We start from the raw sequence: 21,801 nt of genomic DNA, 5'->3' as shown, positions 1-21,801 counted from the left end.
TCACTGTTCCTTGATCTCCAAAATTAAATTTTTAAGTTAAATCACTTAATAAGTATCGTCATTGGAATTAACTAAAACCATAATTTTCTCGGTCCAACGTTTCATCCCTTAATTTCTAAAATTAGATTTTTAAATAAAATTAGAATTAACTATTTCCAAGAATTTAATTTGCAAGAAGTCGCCATTATTTTCTCGATCGTTTCACCCCTGTTCCTCCAAAATTGAATTTTTAAATTAAATCACTTAATAAGTATCATTGGAACTAACTAAAACCATCCAATGTTTCATATCTATTCCTTAATTTCTAAAATTAGATTTTTAAATAGAATCACTTATAATAATACGTATCATTAGAATCAACCCTTCCCGTTCCTCGATAAATTAATAAATTAATCCTTCCCACGGTTAATTTTCAATAATTCCATCATCGAGCATTTCGAATTACTCATAGAAACGATTCGAGTAAGAGTCGATATATCTGATATCTCTCGACCGTTTCCACAATTGTTACGCAAGAATTTTCATTTCTCTTTTCAGAGGCTCGATCCGAGATTCGTCGCGCTTTTAAATACGACCCGGATCTTTGAAACCGAGTCTACCTACCGGATATTTGTGGAGTAAGGTTCGCGCTATGTTTGCACTATTGCAACGCGCGTCAAAGAGAAATTGAAACGCGGAGCGTAAACCGCATTACTCCTGTATGACTCGTCAACGTACCCGTAATACCGCTTGTCGAATAAACCTAATTCCATCCGTCAAATATTGTCGCCAACTTTCCTGCTTCCAATTCTTGAAGCCCGAAACGCACCGCTGTCGACTCTCCCCCCTCTCTTCCTTCACCGCTCGCCTTCTCCCCACTCCTTCCCACTCGTTACAAGCGACGAACCGTTCGTCCAGCTTTTTCGAGTCGCAGCAACGAAAATTATGGATTCTTATTCTCGAATCGCCATCTTTTTTCTTCGTTAGTTTCTTTCTCTCTTATTATATTGCATGTACTTTTCATATTTTATAAGGTGCGATCGATCAAACGACAGATGCCAATGTAAAAATACATCGGCGACGATGGCGCACTCTCTTAAATTTTGATGGAGGTAATCGACGACCAATCCCCTCCCTTAATTTCGACGACTAGCTGGCCGATGATAGCCAATGGTAATCGATAACTGGTTGATGCAGGAACAGTCGCAATAATTAACGATAATTAACAATCGTTTGCTTAATCTCTCTTTTGTGGGATCGTAAAGATAGATCGATCGAATAATTGCGTAACGAACAATAATTGTTATTCTTCAGTTTTTAAATTATTGAATCTAATATTTTCTATGATATTTTAATTAACAAGCGTAATTAATTAATAATAATCTCTCTTATGCAGATGGATCGATCGAACGATAATTGTTATTCTCGTTCAGTTTTTTAAATTATTAAATCTACTACGCTTTTCGTGGAAATTCCTGAGATACACGTTTAACAACGTGGCTAGGGTGGGTTAATTCAAGGAAGGTAGCTGAATCGATCCATCATCTGCGCTTTAACTGGATGCAAGCATGGTTGCTCTTCCATGGATTATCACCCATTGGATTTCATCCTCTTGGTCGTAAAAAAAAAACGAAATCAAATTCTCTCTCAAGAATACGAAGAATAATTTTCCATCCGATCGCCATCTTTATCCTCGATTCGATCGAAGACCGGTGGAAAAAATTTCCAGATCGATAAGGAAGATCTCGAGCAGAAGAGTCGAAATTACTATTATTTTATTTCGCATCGTATGATCTCAATGCACGATACAATGTCTGTGAAATTAAGCAACCAGGATAGTTCCTCTGAGATGCATAGAAATTCTAATGGATCGCATGCAAGTTCAATCGATCAACAATAGATGGCGTAAACCGAGCGTAAACCCGTCAATCAACCATCCATAAACCGGAAGAATCACAGGCCTGGCCGAGTGAACGGTGTTACTACTTTCGTGTCAGACGATACGATGTATCGACAATGTGGAGGATGATGGAATTTACGTAATCGAAATGTTTTCTCGCGAGGTGAACAAAAATTTAATAATATATCGTCAGAGAAATTACTTTCTATCGTTCGAATCCTTATATTAATTATTATTATTATATTATATTATATTAATTATTACGTGACAATCGGTGGAAGAATTGATTACGACGAAATGTATTCTCTTATGCATATTCATTCGCGAATAAAAAGGTGCAAATAAGATACGCGTCTTTGTATTCTTGTCGAAATTACTGAACGAAATAACAACGAATCGAGAAAGTTTGTTTAACGTTATTTAACAGAGTTCCTCCTGTAAAATTCTTCTCTCGTTTCCTCGTTTATTAATAACACATGTAGATTTGTGTTACACGCAATAATAAAATTTGGATCCTTTTCGAAGGGAAATATCACACGGAAAGAGAGAAATTTATCTTTCGACCAATCGATTCCGAGCTCGCTCTAATTCAGCGTAACGAATTTGATGGCGCGGAGAACAATTATGGGATTAGAGAATCTATCACGGCGCAAAAGGAGTGTCGTCGTGGATCGATCGATCCGGTTACGAAATAATTATCGAATCGAAATTGAAAGTGGAATGTTTTTCAAACGTTTCGAATTAGATAGATTGAGAATCGATCGAGGAATGCCGTAATCGATGGATAATTCTTTGGAAAGAGGAAAGCTCATCGAAGTTAGAATTTTCTATTTTTTTTTTTTTCTCGAGAAAATTACGAAATAATTAGAGAGAGAGTCGCGTCGAATTGGAATAGGAGGCGATGGTAAATTGCAAGCGTTTCGACTGACTTTTCAACACTTGGAATCGATTAACCCTTTTACAAGAGAAGTCTCGGGCACATTTAAAATTGAATTTCTTTCTCTTCTCGAGAAAATTCTTCTTATTTTGGGGGAAATTATTCGACGTGGATTTCAATCGTGGAAATTCAAGGAAATTTCATCGATGAAATTAACGAAATAAGAGCACTTATATATAATTCTTATTAAATTATTTTTATTCTCTATGACAGCTCGTTTAAGGAACATCACTGTTTTCTCGATCGTAACGCTCCGAATTATCTATCTTTTTCCAGCTGATTGGAAAATTACTGTCGATCGATAATGCTCCCTGGCGTCTCGAGTCGACCAATCTCAAAAGCGATTCATTAAATTTTTAACTCGTAGCTAGTCGCAGTGATACTTACTTCAAGGTAATTCGTATGAGGATTTAAAATAAATTACATCTTCATATTCCCTCATTAACTGAATCATAGATTCATATTCGTGAACTTGAAAATATATTCCATTCAGTAGCTATGTTTAAAAAGGATTTAAGTTACTCCTGAACTCAGTAATACATCTCTATATTTTCTTATTAACCGAAGCATAGATCTATATTTGTAAATTTGAAAATATTCCATTCACCAAATCATTAGCTATATTTAAATCAGGATTTAAATCAAATTACCCTTGAACTCAATAAATATTGCACCTTCGTATTTCCCTATTAAATGATTCAGATTCGTAAATTCGAAAATATATTCCAATACTCGATCAATATTCACGATTATTGTACTTAGAAATAGAGTCATCGTTATATACTCAAAAATACATATTATTTTTCTTCAGTGAATATATCGTTCTATCTATAAATTTCAAATATATATATATATTTTTCTATTAACAATCGAGAGGATTTTTCGCAGTAGGAGAAAGATTTCTCGTGGCGCGGATTCAAAGCGACAAATAACGCGAGTCACCGCGATGTCGAGGCCGGCCGATATATCAACGGGCAATTTACGATGTTGTTACTGTGCAGATACGGGACAGCCCTTTTTCTCCCTCTCCTTTCCCGAACGAGTCGGCCGACGAAATATGGAGCGATCCGGTAACAAATCTAGAATTTATAACTGGATCACCCGTTTAAGTCGATGACGCCCCTTTCCCCCTCTCCTCTCTCGACCTGCCAAACTACCTCCTCTACGCGTTTTCGAAGGATAAGGAACGGAGCTCGTGACGATACACGCGCCATCTTGTTTATATATATATATGTCAGACTTCGCCTTCGAAAATTTTCCTCCTCCAATCGAATTTCTTCGAATATTTTATCGTTCTTTAATTTCGAGAGATGGATTTTGTAGAATAGTGTTTTTCTGCAATATTTAAGGGGACGTTCGAGAGCAATTCGTGGCGAGTTGACGAATGTGAAACGGAGGAGGAAGAACCGACCATTTTGAATTTTTCATCAAGTTTTGCAACCGTTTTTTCCTTTTTTTTTTACCGTACTTATCGAAAATCAATATATCCGGTAAAAGCGGGAAATCCTTCTCGATTTTTGACGATAATTTATTATCCTTTCGCTTAAAATCTTTGATACTCGATCGAAGGTATTTCAAGTCTCTCTCTCTCTCTCTCTCTCTCCATTAACGTTTTTAAGTCAAGTTACGAGACCTTTAATAATAACAAGGCAAGCTTCCAATTAGCATTTCTTTTTCGAGATGTATTTTCACGAGTTGCTCTCTTTAACTTTTATTAAAAATTGAATCTAATCGTTATTAGGTTAGACACGATACTTCAATCAAAGATTGTTTCGATAATATAGCGTAATATTCTAGGAGATAATGGATATAAATTTCACGCTCGTTTAAATAATCTCGTACGAGAAATCGACTCGAAGCTGTGACACGGAAAGAAAAAAAACGGAGGTGGTTTCGTAAGATAATAACGAAATTGAATTACGAAAGGGGGATAGCTCGAGAGCTTCTCGCTTGATTCATCGCGCGTCGAATACAGATGACACGGTATAAAATTGTTGGATCGTTCGTGGGATCTATGATCTTCGATAAAAAAAAAAAGAGCACGTCGAGGAAGAGAATTATTACGAGCCGATTTACGATCGAAGGAAATTTCTCTCGATCCGACCATTGCCTTCGATAAATTAATTATCACCGGTAAATGAAATAAATATCGATCGTGGCGCGAAATCAGACCCACGCGATGGAAAAACTAACCAAGAGATTGTTCTTAACGTGCGAAAAGATACGAATTTTGTCAAGACGTGGAAGAAAAATTTGGAACAGTCTTCGACTCGTACGTTCGTTGGAAAAAGGATTCGGCGTGGGTGGAGCGTGAACGCGGTCTTGGGACTCGAGACACTTTCCAGCAGCGCCATCTCAACGGCGATCGCCATCGTCCTGCTCGAGAAGAATTATTGCGAACACTGGCAGGATCAGTTTTCTGGCAGGATCACTCCGTGGGCGGCGTAGCCCCTCAGTCCGATTCCGTAGGAATTTTCCTTGACCGAGAGATGTCGCTCGATCAGGGGACTCGATCCACGACGTCATTGGCCACTCGTGTGCCCGCCATCTCGCGAAACGAGCATGGAGGGGGAATGCTTTAGAGGGTTTACGAGCTGTTTTTTGCTGAACTTTTCGAACGGAATATTTGTAACCGTCTTCTCAACTCTTGTCGCCTCGAACGAACAAGGATTTTAGAACGTTGCGAATAAATTGGTGATAAATTTTTATTAAAAAATTTGCAATAAATTAATTTTATTGGTATATACGAGCTAATAAAAATTTGATATTTGATTTTTGATTTTACCTCCTTGAATCGGGCTGTATCGTGTAACTTGTTCGTAATAAGTACGTGATGAAAAGTATCGTAAGTTGAGTTTCAATCTCTTTTCTTCGAATCTTCGATCAGATATATCGTAAACGAGAATCGGGATATATTGCGATCTTTTGATGCGAGAAAAATTTGGCTGGCCAACGCAGAACAATATTCGGCGTGGAGAATAAATTCAAGAAAAATATTTCTGGATCGAAAAATGTTGAATGGATGGTGTTGCTCTCTCGTCCAATTTTGCATTCTTCTTCCTTATTTTCCTGGCGTATCGATTTTTCCCAGTAAGATGTGTAATATAATCATTCGTATTCGCGAGTTATTCCATCAAATATCCGATATTTTATGTAAAATTATCGAATAATTTTTCATAGATGGTAATTTATTTCTACGATTTCATTATTAAAATGGAATAATTATTTCGAATATAATTTTTGCAGAGAAGTAAGAAATTAATATAAAATCATTTAGTGGAATAATTAAATTTGAAAGAAGATTGTCGTTGATCTTCTTCCAATGAGTTTCAATTTCAATTTAATAATACTGAATTATCTCTTGATGGCGGCCCGTCGATGCGTATAAGTAAGTGTTACTGGATGAGCAAGTCAGAGACTTGTTTTCCCCTTCTCGTTCGCCCCTTTGATCGATGATTTTCCCCCCTTTTTTGGAAAACCAATCAAGGAACACGGTCATGTTCGTCCCTTCCGCATTGTCCAACGTTCTTCATGGAGTCCGGATGTCTGGAACGAAATCCATTTGAGTTTTCGGAGGATTTGTGGTCGAGAAGAAGATTGTCACGAATCGTCTCTTGAATTAGAAATCCTGTTCACGTGTCGGAAATGTAATATTTTTAATATTTTTAACCTACTTCGATGATATTTATTGTTCAAAGCATGATGATAATTAGTAGTAGCGAACGAAAAAATTTTAACAAATAGTTACCGTTTTCTAACATCGATAAATTATCGAAGTTACAGAAAAGATGAGGATCTCGTCTGGTTTATCGTTAAAAAAACTTTCTAAAAATTTTGGAAACTCGTGTCACCATCCCTCGCGAGTTTCTTCAAGATTCCAACATGGTGGATTAAAAAAAAACTCAAATTTCTTACCTCTTGCAAACTTAATTACCTTTCCAAATCAACACCGATCCAGCAAAATCAACTTCTTCCCCCGAAAAATACGATTATTATTTATTATGAAATCCGAGATAAACGCCTATAAACGAAAGAAGAAGTTCGACCTTCCGTCAAGGTGGAACAAGTTGGCGTGGACCGGTTCAAATTCGCATCTGGAAAGTTGGGCCGACCTCTTTGGCAATCTGCCAAAACAAACCGCCGATGTCTACATCCTCTTTCTCTCTCTTCTCCTCCTCTCCCCCTCCCCCCGCCATTTTCAATTTTGCGGATCGATATTCGCAGCTGCGAAAAAAACTGCGTGTGCCACGCTTCGAAAGAAAGAATTTTGCCAACAATCGTACAAAGGGACAAAGGAGAGGGGGAAGGCGTTTCATATCGGATCACGTGATTCTCGAGGATTTGTCTTTCGAATCGGTGGCGAGAGGGAATTAGATGGGAGAGGCGTTTTTCAATATTTACGACGGTGTTTTGAGCAGTTGCGAATGAAGTTTGTCGCTTTGCTGATCGAGAACAAAGGAGAATGTTTCGAAGAATGGTTTATTTTCGGGTGTTCACTTTTATTCATATCGATAACTAATCGTTGATATTTTTATACCTTTTAAATGTAGAATGTATAAGGAGATACAATTATGGTGAATGATATTTTTAAAATTCAAATTTTTAAAAGATTTGTATTTGCATTTCTGATATAAATTGATGCGTCGATATTATATTATTATTCCGTCGGTAATTTTACGACAATTCAATGCTCGATGCAAGGAAATGTAGATAATGATAAAAATCGAAGCGAAGTATCGTAAATTTGTCTTGAAATAGATCCTTTCCTTTGAGAAAGCGTTCTTCCTAGTTTTTGATTATATAGTTAAAACTTCTATTTCAGGAGTATATGTAAATGTGTCGATATCATATTATTCTAATTTTATGATAATTCAATTCATAATACAATATATAGGTTATATAGGTTATAGATATGTCGCGTCAATGATAATTTTTTTTTCTTTATTCAGAGAAATAATAAGATTGAATCAAAGTATTGTAAATTTATTTTAAAATAGAAAAACCTTTCCTTTGAGAAAGCATTATTTTTAATTCTGAATAATGTTCCTTTAATTTTTAATTCATTTAACTATTACAATTCATTCTGAGAGAAGAAAATAATCCTGTCTACATTAAAAAGATATGAAACGTATTTTTTGCTGAAAAAACTTTTATAAATTCATTATTAATACACGTTTATGTAAAACTAGTTACCAAATTGTTTGTATTATCTAAATTGAAATTAATATAGGCTAGAGAAACATGATGAGATTGAAATATGTAAGAAAGCTGTGTTTAAAAAGTAACGAAACTGAAACTATTATAAATTTATTTTGAAATAAATCCTTTGAGAAGGCATTATTTCTATCTCTATCTATAATAGTTTTCATTCAATTTATTCAACTATTCTGGAAGAAGAAAATAATCCTAGAAGATATGAAATGCATTTTTTCTGATAACAAACTTAAAACTTCTATCGTTTTCAACCATTCTAAAAGGAAAAAATAATCCTCTCTAAACTAGAAGGATATAGAAAATGAATTTTTTATCGAAAAAAATTCGCAAATACACATCATTGATAACAAAATGTTCGTATAAAACTAGTTTACCAAATCGTTGGCATTATCCAATTGAAATTGATACAGACCAGATGTATATATACATATATACATTTGAACAAAGCAAAATGGCGTTTATTTTTCAATACACGTATGCCTCGTATTATTCCTCGTATCACGTTCAATCCGCGAGTCGTCAATCGTCGTTGAAAGGGACGTTTTTGATTTGTAATATTCTATCTCGTAGCAAACGCAATTTCCATTTGCACAAAGATGAAACGAATAAGGGGAAACAATATTTATAAACGATAACAAATGGATCGACAACTAATGGATAATATGCAACGTGCATTCCCTTCCTACATTCGATTAATCAATTTAATTAACTGTTCCTCCTCCGATCGATTCGCGAAAGAAACGAGAAAAACGTTCTCTTCGAGAGGCCTCGAAATACCTGGGTCTATAAATTTCCTAGGGATATCCGAATCAAGCCACCATTTCGCTGGGAGACCGCAATGTTTTTCCTCTCGAAAATTGCTCGATGACATCCAATTCGACCAATTCTCGCCGCATCTATCATCTCGATTCGTCGATGTCGAACGAAATCGAACGTGAACGGAATCGACAGTCCCAGCTGAATCCTCCTCGCAAACGAATCCCTCCCCCTGCCATTGACGGACGCCATTTTTAAGAACTCGCGAAACGATGCTTCGCGCAATTTGCATGGATCTGTCATCGACGTCGATATTTTCGTGCATTCAAGATCGACTAAAAAAGTATACACTTACTGGATATTTTTCAATATAAGCTTAGTGAATTTCGATATAATTAAAGCGAGAAATATTGGAGATAAAGTATTATGGGGGGAGGGGACAGTAGAGGTGTGATACTCTTACATATCGCTGCAACGTTTTTCTCGTTAAAAAGCGGGCAAAGCGTTTTAAGAGGATTACGCGCTCGGTGTCTTATCGTTAAGATACGTTGTCTGCAGTTGTCAGCAATTTTCTTCAGTCTCTCTTTTGCTCGACCGGTGTCTCTCCCTCCGAGTAATAAGAACCTTTCTTATTATCTTTCTTCTAGAGAGTTTTTAATGGGTCGTCGAAACGATGATTTATTCGTTCCACGCGAAAAGACCGGACTTATTAAGGAAGCTCCGCGTGGAATCGTTAAAAAGATCTCCCACTGCCTCCTCCTCTACAACAGGACAAAGGCATCTCTTTCCACGAGTCGGGGATCCGTGAAACACCTCTCCAAAACCGTTTAACAAAAGCGGAAGCGCCACCTTCGACTTCGACCAATTAAATTCTCTGATAAACCGTAAACTCGTTCTTCAATCGCTTCGATATCATAATATTCCGTCGTTTGATTTTCTCGTCGCGCAATATTTGGCACGATTTTGGTCTTCAACTAACCTTGATCTTCGAATGATTCTTGACTCTCGAACGATTTCTAAGGAAAGAGAGATTTTTAAATTAGCATTTCGTTCATTTCGATAAAAATTTAATTTTCATCTATTTTTAATTTTCAACAATTTTTAAAAATTTCAAAAAGTTTGACTAACCTTGATCTTCGAATGATTCTTGACTCTCGAACAATTTCTAAGGAAAGAGATATTTTTAAATTAGATTTTTAAAACTGATCATTTCAATAAAAATTTAATTTTCATCTATTTTTAATTTTCAACAATTTTTAAAAATTTCTAAAAATTTGATTATCCTTGATCTTCGAATGATTCTTGACTCTCGAACGATTTCTAAGGAAAGAGATTTTTAAATTAGCATCCGATCATTTCGATAAAAATTTAATTTTCATCTATTTTTAATAACAATTTTTAATTTTCAACAATTTTTAAAAATTTCTAAAAATTTGATTATCCTTGATCTTCGAATGATTCTTGACTCTCGAACGATTTCTAAGGAAAGAGAGATTTTTAAATTAGCATTTCGTTCATTTCGATAAAAATTTAATTTTCATCTATTTTTAATTTTCAACAATTTTTAAAAATTTCAAAAAGTTTGACTAACCTTGATCTTCGAATGATTCTTGACTCTCGAACAATTTCTAAGGAAAGAGATATTTTTAAATTAGATTTTTAAAACTGATCATTTCAATAAAAATTTAATTTTCATCTATTTTTAATAACAATCATTTTTAAAAATTTCAAAAAGTTTGATTAATCTTGATCTTCGAATGATTCTTGACTCTCGAACGATTTCTAAGGAAAGAGATTTTTAAATTAGCATCCGATCATTTCGATAAAAATTTAATTTTCATCTATTTTTAATAACAATTTTTAATTTTCAACAATTTTTAAAAATTTCTAAAAATTTGATTATCCTTGATCTTCGAATGATTCTTGACTCTCGAACGATTTCTGAGGAAAGAGAGATTTTTAAATAGATCATTTCGATAAAAATTTAATTTTCATCTATTTTTAATTTTCAACAATTTTTAAAAATTTCAAAAAGTTTGACTAACCTTGATCTTCGAATGATTCTCGAACAACTTCGAAGGAAAGACATAATTCGAAGGAAAGACAAATATTCTATTATTTAATAAGAATATTTTTAACAACACGATGGTTTTTAAAAATTTTAAAAGTAGATCAACTAACTTTGATTTTCGAATGATCTTGATTCTCGAACGATTTCCAAGGAAAGAGATTCGTTAAATCAGCATCTATCATTTTAATAAGAATTTAATTTTCACCTATTTTTAATGACAACGGTTTTCAAAAATTTCAAAAAATAGTTCAACTAACCTTGATCTTCAAATGATTCTTGACTCTCGAAGATTGTTAAATCAGCATCTCCAATATCTTTAACTATAATCGAATGGACGTATTTCTTTAAACGTTTACCTCGTCTAATTAAATTAGAATTTCCTTCGAAGAGGATCTTAATAGCGTTGTGCACGTGTTACACACTACTTCTTCCGAATAAACTTGTCCCCGGTTCAACGACGGTTGAACGGTGTTTTTTCCCCTCCTTTTAATTCCATCTTCTCGAGACATTTCACCGACACCGATTATTCAGCGTCTCTCATCCCTCCCTCCTGAACGAGCAGCTTTTCTTCCTCTCCACTCCTCTCGAACCGCAAACGAACGAAATTACGGCGAGTCTCTCCAATGCCACACGGGTTTTTAAACGACGGCCGACGACGCGGTTTTCAATTCGAAAGAAAACTCGTAGAGGATAAATTGGTTATGAAAATTCACGAGGAGGCGGGATCGGTTCCCAACGAGCGAATAGAAATTAAATCTACCGATTTAATTCGTCACCGCGCCACCAGAGGAGTGTAATCATTATATATTATATCGGTCGGTATATAATTCCTGTAATTCGTTGGTCGGGCAGTACGATTCTTCGATTCATCGATCGATATATCAGGAAGGGAAGCGGCGAATCGAGAGTTTTGCCTCGCCTGTTTTTCACCTCACCTCATCGTCCGTCGAATTTTCTCGCGAAGCGAGGAACGCTCTTAACGGAAAGCAAATATTTGTGCACGGTGTATAAAGTGGGAGAGGGGGAAAAAAGTTCGGCTCGGTCGGTAAAGTCACCCGTCGTGACGGTCGACCTGGCTCGAGAACCGACGAGGAAAAAAACGTTCTTCCTCTCGTTTCACGGTTTGCCGGCAAATCCGGCGGCAAGGGGAAAAAGTTCCTTCGTATCCTCGATTTCTTATTAACGCATTTCATGCCATTTTCGAGTCTTTAGCCTAGAACCATCTAAAATCCTTGAATAACGTGGAAAGGATCTTTGCTCTCTCTGTCTAAATTATCTTTTGGATCTGGAAGGAACTTTTTTGGATCCTCTTCTGTCCTCCTAATTTCTTTTTGAAATTATCTTGAATCTCTGAAAGAGTCCAATGCGGAAGCTGTTGTGGATCCTCCGTTTTCTCTTCGATTGATGAAACGATATGGAAATAGCCTTGGATAATCCTCCGTTTCCTTCTGTTTTTATTCTGGAACAAGAAGAATCTGGACTTATCTTTTGTGAATCTTGGATTAAAGAGGAAAGATTCTTTCGAATCTTCCCTTTCTTGCAACCCTCTTGTTGATAAAACGATATGGATGCCCTGTTCTCCGTTCCTTCTTCTGGAATTCTTTATTCCCATATTCGACGACAGTTAACAAGTCGTTCAAGAATTCCTTTCCTCCGGTATACACGTCACTTTGTTGGTTAAATGTACGCTTTGGCAACAGGGAAGAGATAAAAACGAAATATGATTGACATTAGGGAAACAGATGCAGATTCCTACGCTGGAATTCTCCTGAAGGAAGGGAGCAAAAACGTCTCGTCCTTCCTTTGTGTTTATATCGTGCATGTAGATCTACGTATGAAACGTTCACGAGCTGACGCCGTCTTCTTCTTCGCCGACAAGAAAACGCTCCTCTGCTTGCAAATATCCCTCCGAAGGATCTTGCTTTTTCCCTTACAATTCCGTATATTCTCTATGAAAAAGATAAAATCAGAATCGTCACGATTAATTTTAAACGACTGTGACAAATTTCCATACCTTCGCTCACTGGTATTGAATTAATTTTTTACGTCACTTTCACATTCTTCCAACGATAGATCTTGATCTTCGAAGATTACATAACGCAGCTTCGTCTCGTAAAAAAGAAAAAATAAATAAAAAAGAATCGCCACGATTAATTTTAAACGACTGTGATAAATTTCCATACCTTCGCTCACTGGTATTGAATTAATTTTTTACGTCACTTTCACATTCTTCCAATAGATCTTGATCTTCGAAGATTACGTAAGGCAGCTTCGTCTCGTGAAAAAGAAAAAAATAAATAAAAAAGAAAGAGTCGATTGCGTGGATGGAAGGAAGGGCTATCGACGAGCGGTAATTCCCTCCCCTTGCACGTTTAGAAGAGCGTTCGCAGTTGATGAGAGGCGGACGTATGCGTGGGCGGTCATTGTTGCGGCGAGCATAAAACCGGCAGTAACCGGGCTCCCTTGGAAAACGGTGCGCGAAAGGTAATGCTCTAATGCTTCCATTACGCGAATTCATCGAACCAATACGCGGCCACTTGCTTTCATAACGGCTGCCCTTCTCCTCTTCTCCCCCCTCCCGTAATTCAAAGATAAAACTAAACAACGAGAAATCCTCGCTCTCGAAATCCATTTCGAGTCGAGACCGAAACCGTTCCGCCTGGGAATATTTGATCCGCAATTTGTTGCGACCTCTTTCCACGTTCCATTTCCGGGGGCCGACGTTTCATTATTTATTTTCCAGAAAGGATTTTGAATTTTCTCTATCGGCTATTGAAAGTTTCTTGTTGATACTTCGCTATCCGATTCCACGAGTCTCTCTTTCTTTGCCTCGATATTCGAGGAGAGCAATGTTCGAATAAATCGTCTCGTTCTCGAGAGAAGCTGGAAAATTAGAAATGGAAAATTTATAACTAATATTGGCATTGCTTCGAGATAACTATATGGGTTTTAGAAATTTGGCTATCGGTCGTAGGAAGTTTGATAAAGGTGGATTTGGAATATAATCCGTGCAGTGTTTTCGCTCGATATTCGATATTCGATAGTAATAACACGTTCACAGTTTGTCGGATAAAAGCATAGCTCGTGAATGATTGTTAAATAAGATATGGAAAATTTGTAGAAATAATATTAAAATATACGAGTTTAGAATTTTTTTGGAAAGTTTCTCGTTGATATTTCATAATGATAAATAACCTAACCTATATTGTAAATTAATATACCTTAAAATAAGTTAAAAATAATAACCTAAAATCATAATTTATAAATTGAAAAACACTGACCTCTTTTTTTTATTCGAAATATAAAATTTGCTTTAAAACTCCACGCGATAAAACGATCAAATTTCTAATGCAAAGTAGCAAACATCGTCAAAGTCGAAATTAATCTTCGGACGAAAGTTTTCATCGATATTGGAAATGGTATTCGTAACGAGATCAACGTTGGTGGCATTGATGGCAAAGAAATTAAATTTCCACGAGATGAAAGAAACGGTGATAAGGAAAGTCTCCAATCTTGTCACAATGTTTCTAGATGCGAGATATAAAAACGTTATTCCCTTATCTCATATTCTCTTTGCACAAGACACATTTCTCGACGATTCTATTCTCGAATTAAAAATATACGCGAAGCGAAAATACGGTCTTCTCGGATGATCGAATTCCACTTGAAAATAATTCTTTTAATTCGCCCGTGATACTTCTCCTCGCGCGATCCCTACGTAATAAATCAACTCTCGTAGATTGCAGACGGATAATTGGCATTTCACAGGGTGAAACGAAAGGAAAATCGATAATCGAACGTTAAAAGTAAATTAATCGCGACTTTTCGTATCCGTTTGAGCGTGAAAGATGAAAGGATGGCACTTAACGAGCAGCCACGATGTTTACTTTTCCTCTCTGGTCAGTGGACGTTTAAGAAATGAACCCACGGCTCTTTGACGTGGACTCGTAAAAATGGCGGACGAGAAACTCGGACGGTGCAAATGACAGCTTAATTACCGGCACACGATATAGAAGTGCAGAAGTAATGCGTTTCCAATTATCCGCACGGCCTGCTCTAATTTTTGATCTGCATAAACAAATGGGCCAACTCTCGTAATTTCCTTCTTTCGTAGGATGAAAAAAAACTTTTCAATCGTTATTTTCTGTGTGCGAGTGTCGTTGAATAGAATTCTACGATCGTTTTGAATCGTCATCGTTGGCGAAATTCCTCGAGACAACTTGTTCGCCGGGCCAAGGATGAAAAAGTTGAACGAGAATGGAGAAGGATTGCGAAATGAAAAGGAAACGCGAGAGTATCGAATGGATCGTTCTGAAAGCTGCTTTCGCAGTTTGAAAGCGTGCAATCCGCGAAACGAGTATACTTTTCGTAATGATATTATAATCTTCGTTCTGAAATCGCGCAACGGAAGAGAGAAACTCGACAAGCTGAGATTTATAATCTAATTTTTATAATTACTTATCTCTCGGTTAGTTATCCACGAGCGGGATGAAAGAAAATTAATTTATAGAGATGTGCCAATTTAATCTTCAAACTTTTACGTTTCATATTTTACCATTTACTCAAGAATATCGGTTAATACGAATGCAAAAATAATTTTTATAGATAACATTCTGAATTTTCTTTTTAAGAAATTCTTTCTACATGCAGAATAAACACGAAGCCATTAATATAATGGAATCTAAAAGCACCAGATCGTGTATCGTATTTACAAAATCAATGATCGATGATTTTCAGGATTCCCAAGTTTTCCTTCATATAAAAGATATTATTCCCGAGAGAGAAAAAATTGATATCGAATTCCAATAGAAATTTCATATTATTCCCGAAATGAATAACGAACGGCATAACAGGATTCCCGGAATGATTCATACGGCGTGAATTTTTCAACGACACGCGGGGAATATCTTCGCACACGTAAGCATTAAAACGTCATTAGAACGGAACGAATCGCGGAATTATCGATCTTGCACACCCATTCCAGTTATATTCACGATCGTAACACGGGCGGTAAAATAGGTAATGCGAGTCTAGATATATACTAATTCCGCCTATTATGATTTAAGAGAAATTAATGCGACTGTTGCGCCCGCTATCCTCGTATTCGCGTGGCGGCTTATCTTCGCACAGCGTACATAATTATCAGGATGAATTATATACGTAACACGGTGGACGAATTGTTTCGCGCGCGTTCCACCGTTGATGCTCTCTGCGAAATCTCTCCCATATTTATACGGATTATAAGTCAAGGTTTGGCGCAGTGGATAAAATCGATGTTGCATAACGTAACACGTAAATTGCATTTTACAAATGGGTACAACGTGTACGATTATTCCATGTCGATTTCGAGGAATTAAACCTTCTCTCTTTCGCACGAAAGAGAGAGAAAGAGAGGGAGAGAATTGGTTTTTTTTGCTGTTGCGCTCGATGATAAAAATTTTTCTTCAGAAATTTTTTTTATATGTTTTACAATAATTCTTTAATTCTTTATTTATCATCGAGTTCTTTCCATTCCAGGAGGAATTGCAATTAATTCATTCAAAATTCAGTTTTATCATTTTTTTCATAAAATCATCCCGCTGTTTCGAACACTATTCTGATTCTGACAATAATTGTTCAATAACGAGATAAACGACAATCGATTCACTCTCTGTGGAAAAACAAGGAACAAATCTATTATCCACAACATCGCAACTGAGGGATAGATTAATCCCCTTAGATATGGGGGAAATACTTCTTGAAAGCTTCGTTTCCCGATCGATTTTCGATAAATGATTCTCATTTGATGGACGTCTCCTCCTCTTATCCAAGCCAATTTCAATAAACAATATAAACAAAATCTCCTTAATCTCGGGGATCGAGAAAAGGGAACCGTGATGTATCGAAGTGGATCTGTTTCTCGAATCGGAGAGTGTTTTCGTCGAAGGGAGGGGGGGATTTAATAAGGTTTCGGGCGCTCGAGAGTCGAAAGAGTTTGTTCGCAAAGTTTTCGCCCCTCGCAGAGGCGACCTTAAGTTGGGTTTAAGCGAGGGTTAAGCGGGCGGTTATTTACGGTGGAAATTCGTGAAACTCGTATCAGCGGATGGCATCCGGCCGGGTAAAGCAGTTCTCTCTGAAATCTTCCGACGAAGACGCCTGACGATTGCCGCCTCGCCCGTAACTCGAGCCAATTTCCAGTATTAATATTAACCCTAACCCCTATCTTTTCGTCCAATTGGATTGGCTCTCCAGGAGAGAAACTGTTCTTGGAAAAATATAATATAAAATTCCTCCATTGTGTTTCTTTTGCAGCGTTTTGCAATGTTTCGATTTGAATTATTTCGCGTCTGGCAATCGTAATTCATATTAATTCTTTTCTTTTCTCTTCGGTTTTCTTCGTCGTCTCGATTGGACATCTCTCTCTATGGATTGAAGCGAGAAGAAAGAACAGGATGAAATCTTTTTTGTAATCTGGATAACAAAGTCTATTTTTCTTGTAGAGAAAATATAAGTTGGAACATCTTTCCTATTCATCTACGCTCGTAAAGATCTTGGGAGGAGAATATGGATATCAGATGATAGAAATAGTAACAATATTTGAGAATACTTTCGTAAAGAGCATTTTAAAAATATGAATACGTGGATTCTTTTTTTGTGTAAATATTAGTTTCATTGTATAGATAGTTACTTATATGTTTTTTTTTTTTAAATACTAATTCGACTATATATTCTAAAATAATTTTGTAGTTAGATTTTGATAGTAAATTCATGTTTCATGATTAAATTTACATGATAATAAATTCATGTAATTTTTTTTAAATTGTACTTCGATTATGTCGTAATTATTCGTTCAAAGAACGACTTTGATAAATTCATGGACAAAAATACGGATACGTAGATTTTTTTTTAAATACTTTGAGAATTGACTGTATTCTAAAATAATGAATTTTGTAATTATTTGTTGAAAACAAAATTTTGATCATGAAAAATAGATATGTATTTTTTTAAATAATACTTTTAACAATAATACTGTATCGATATTCTAAAATAATGGATTTCATAATTATTTGTTCAAAGGAGAATTTTTACGATAAATTCATCGACAAAAATACGGATACGTAGATTTTTTCTTTTGTAATATTCTTCTATAATTTTTTCTGTAATTTCCTTCTTATAATAATAAGATTGATATTCTAAAATAATGAATTTCCTAGTCACTTGTTTCGGATTTTGATGAATAAATTCGTGTTTCATTTTAAAAATACCTAAATTTTTTTAAATTGTACTTCGACTATGTCGTAATTATTTGTTGAAAACAAAATTTTGATCATAAAAAATAGATATGTATTTTTTTAAATAATACTTTTAACATCTGTATCGATATTCTAATTATTTGTTCAAAGGAGGATTTTGATGATAAATTCATCGACAAAAATATGGATACGTAAATAATGAATTTCCTAATCACTTGTTTCGGATTTTGATGAATAAATTCATCGATTCGTGGTGTTTCCGGTCAATTATGCGGATGGACGATATCGAGGGGCAATCCTCGAAATCTAGGAAAACTGCTGGAAATTTCCGTTGGCCGATCGATCGGATCGTTTTTCTATCTATCCGGATGTTCTATCGGGATACGGGCTAATACCCCCATCCGAATGGAATGACGGGCCAATAATTTGACTGTAATTCAATTTCCGTCTAAGGTGCACACGTCCCTATTTACTATATATATATATATATATATATATAGAGCAATGGAATTTTTTTACGCAAAATAGAAGGACGTTCTGTAATCGAATGAATAAAGGAGGAGGAATAAAATCATCAGCGTCGAGACTGTTTTCACGAAGCAAAAAATTTTATATCTCAATTCCATCCGGTTCCGTGGATAAAAATTTCAACGCGAAATAGAAAGATAAGAACGTTTTGTAATCGAATAAATAAAGGAGGAGACAAAATAAAATTATCACTATTTTTTTTTTACGAAAATATATTACGTTACATTCACGAAGCAAATTCATTCAGCATCTGGTAAGAACGTTTCGTAATCGAGTAGATAAAGTAGGGGAAAAGATAAAATTATCATCGTCGAGACGATTTTTTTTGTACAAAAATATACAAAATACACGTTACGTTACATTAACCCTTCACGAAATTCATTTAGAATCGAATAAATAAAAGCGGAATAAAATTATCGCCGTCGAGACTATTCTTCACAAAGATACCCGATATACACACGTTACGTTGATCCTTGCTCAACCTCGTTCGTAAGAAACGCATCTCGATTCCACTTCTATTCGGTTAAAAATTGTGGAGAAAAATTTCAATGCAAAGCAGCAAAACAACGTAGCAAAGAATAACGTTTCTGTATAAATCGTATATAATAAAATCGTGTAAAAAAATTTCCGTGGATAAAAATTTCGTAGAACGATATAACCGCTATATATTTATTTGGGACGGTGTTAGAAAGTGAAGGATTAGCGAGGAAAGTGGGCGGGGGAGGCGGAAGGAGGCGGCGAAATAATTCATCCAGTGTTCTCGGGCTCGGTGAAGCGTAATGTGGAATAATGTTTTACACCGCGCCGGTTCTTGGCGGGAATGGGTTTAGGCGGCTATGCTTCCTGGCTGCGAAATGAATTTTGCAGTATTAGCGGGATCGCGCGCCGCTTCATACGTCACAGTTTTTTTTGCGCCGCGCTGCGATGGCAACGCGCCAATAAACGAGAGATCTTCTTTTCCTTTGTATCGACGGAGGAGTAGTACAGTTGAACAACGAGGATACAGAGAGTCGGAGCGGCAGCCACGAGATAAAGATAGGAATTAATTGCGCGTTGCAAAGCTTTCGTGTCGCGAGTTTTTTGAATTTTGTCGATCAAAGAAGGAACGAATTTATAAGATTCGTGTATATTTGCTCGTTTTTCGAATACCGTCGTGACTCTTATCGCGTGGAACGTATAAAAAAATCATTGACAAATCGTTATATTTGTGAATTTGTAACGTGAGGTAATTACTCAACTTTAAGCTTAATTTATAAAAAAAAAAAATAAAAAACTTATCGATAATTTATAACGAGTTTCGAAATGTCATATCCGTTGTAAAATTGAAATTTATACTTTTAATGCATTGTTCGAATCATTGTACAGGATTGACTTTTTTCTTTCAAATAATATACGATAATATATAATGATTTCATCAGAACCAGTTAATTGGATAAATAATAAAAATCGTTCGTAAGTCTGAACTGTTTCTTCTTTTCATTTGTCAGAATTCTCTTTTTCCTTTTCCATTTTTATTTTCGATCGTCAATGCAAATTCCAATTCGCGCGTCATAATAAAAATTGCTCTAAAAAAAACAGACGAATGAATTCTTTTTTCACTTATTATCATTCCAATGTGAAATAATAAAAAAATTGCAACAATAAAAAATTTTATTGATATATTAATCGTTCCTAAATATTAATAATCGAGAAAATACAAACAACGAATTATTTCAGAGAATTCCTAATATAATTCCAAAAATAATAATAGAATATTGCTTCTAGCATGTTTAACCGTCTTAAATAGTGTAAAAAAATTTTTTAAATCGATTTTTGACCAGCTAAATCGACCAATATACAATAGAACAAAGAATATGGACAATACGTATCTATAAGATAATTTATTCTCTGATAATCATCAGAGAATAAGCGCATAATATCGAAATTTTTGTGAAATTAGTGCGTAAACGATTATGAACAAAACGAAAGGATGAATCGAATTCCTTTAATTCTTCTTCAAAAATAACGAGAGATAAGTTTAATATCCCGAATTCGAGGAATAGAATTATTCTACAATCTAAATAGCCGACTCGAAACGCTCAGCAACGTAATTCTACGCATATCCAAATATTAATACATAAATATATGTATATAACCAATTTCAAAAATATATCTTCGTAAAAATTGCATATATGTATAAAGCATAATGGATCGTGTATAGAATATTCTAAATTCTGTTCTGTAAAAAATTCACCATTCTAAAAAAGAAAAAAAAAATATCCAGCGATATTGGGAGCTACGACAAAATGCTAAAAATTTCACGCTTGATTCCGTTCTCAAAAAACGAATTTCCATTGTATATACACAAACCTTCATATATAAAAATCGGAAATTTTCAGGTTGGATGAATCCTTTAATGAAGAATAACACAAACAGCAAACAGCTCTCGCGCTCGAATTTAACCTTATACGCTTAAACCTTATTAATATTTATTTTCCATATCAAACGTTCCCTCCTATTAAATTACCAGATGAAAAAAAAAATATATATTTCAAGAGGAATTTTTTCAACATTTACATCGTATATCATCATACAAACAAAAAAAAAAAGAGAAAAATCTAAAATACGTATATCGAAAAAAAAAATAAAATATTGTAAAAAATTATAGGGTGGCCATTTTGAAAGTTTCGCTTCACTCGTCGAAGCAAGGATCGATGCTTCTCTTATGGCCGCCAGCAACGTATTATTCAGGATCGTCAACAACCGCCGGGAGAATACTACTACTCCTGTTACCACTTACCTACTCTTCGTTCTCAGCCTTCGTTTCGATCGCGCATCCTGACCGATCGTATATAAGAAGAAACTTGATCGAAAATTTGACGCGAAAGTAGCCCGCTTGATGCGATTTCTTACGAGCTCGCCTCGTGGCCAGCGAGAAAAACGAGTTTGGACTCGATATACGAAATTCTCAATCAGTTTCTACATGATATATATGTGTATATATATATATATAATAGATTATAATTTATGATACGTGTTCTCGAAAATTTTCGAATTATGAAATAAATCGTAAGAAGAATTTGCAATTTATTGTATTCTCGCATAGACACGTATTCTCGTATATATAAAAATAAAAAAATATATATATACATATATCAAAATTCCGTATAATTCATATATTCGCCATAATATATAAAAATGAATT

At 35.3% G+C, this 21,801-nt stretch overlaps 1 protein-coding gene and 1 long non-coding RNA gene across 6 annotated transcripts in view; one reads left to right on the top strand and one right to left on the bottom strand.

Moving 5' to 3' along the window:
- The window catches only part of LOC108003260 (zwei Ig domain protein zig-8-like), a 71,906-nt gene that overhangs the window by 6,694 nt on the left and 43,411 nt on the right, over positions 1–21,801 (top strand). The gene's annotated exons all lie outside the window — the stretch shown is intronic.
- On the bottom strand, positions 8,103–16,040 carry LOC108003261 (uncharacterized). Of its 4 annotated transcripts, none has more exons than XR_009830298.1 (7): positions 14,139–16,040; positions 12,872–13,740; positions 11,115–12,806; positions 10,832–11,032; positions 10,378–10,727; positions 9,915–10,265; positions 8,103–9,802 (listed from the first exon to the last, which is right to left on the bottom strand). It is a non-coding gene; the product is annotated as an uncharacterized LOC108003261 (long non-coding RNA). The 4 variants fall into 4 exon arrangements; XR_009830299.1 differs by having other exon boundaries at positions 10,378–10,414; positions 14,139–16,037; XR_009830300.1 differs by lacking the exon at positions 10,832–11,032 and having other exon boundaries at positions 14,139–16,039.

This window comes from Apis cerana, linkage group LG6 (assembly GCF_029169275.1).
Source record: "Apis cerana isolate GH-2021 linkage group LG6, AcerK_1.0, whole genome shotgun sequence".
In the NCBI taxonomy this organism is placed as follows: domain Eukaryota; kingdom Metazoa; phylum Arthropoda; class Insecta; order Hymenoptera; family Apidae; genus Apis; species Apis cerana.
Note: the sequence above shows the minus strand (reverse complement) of the source record. Positions and strands in the feature narration are given on the sequence as shown.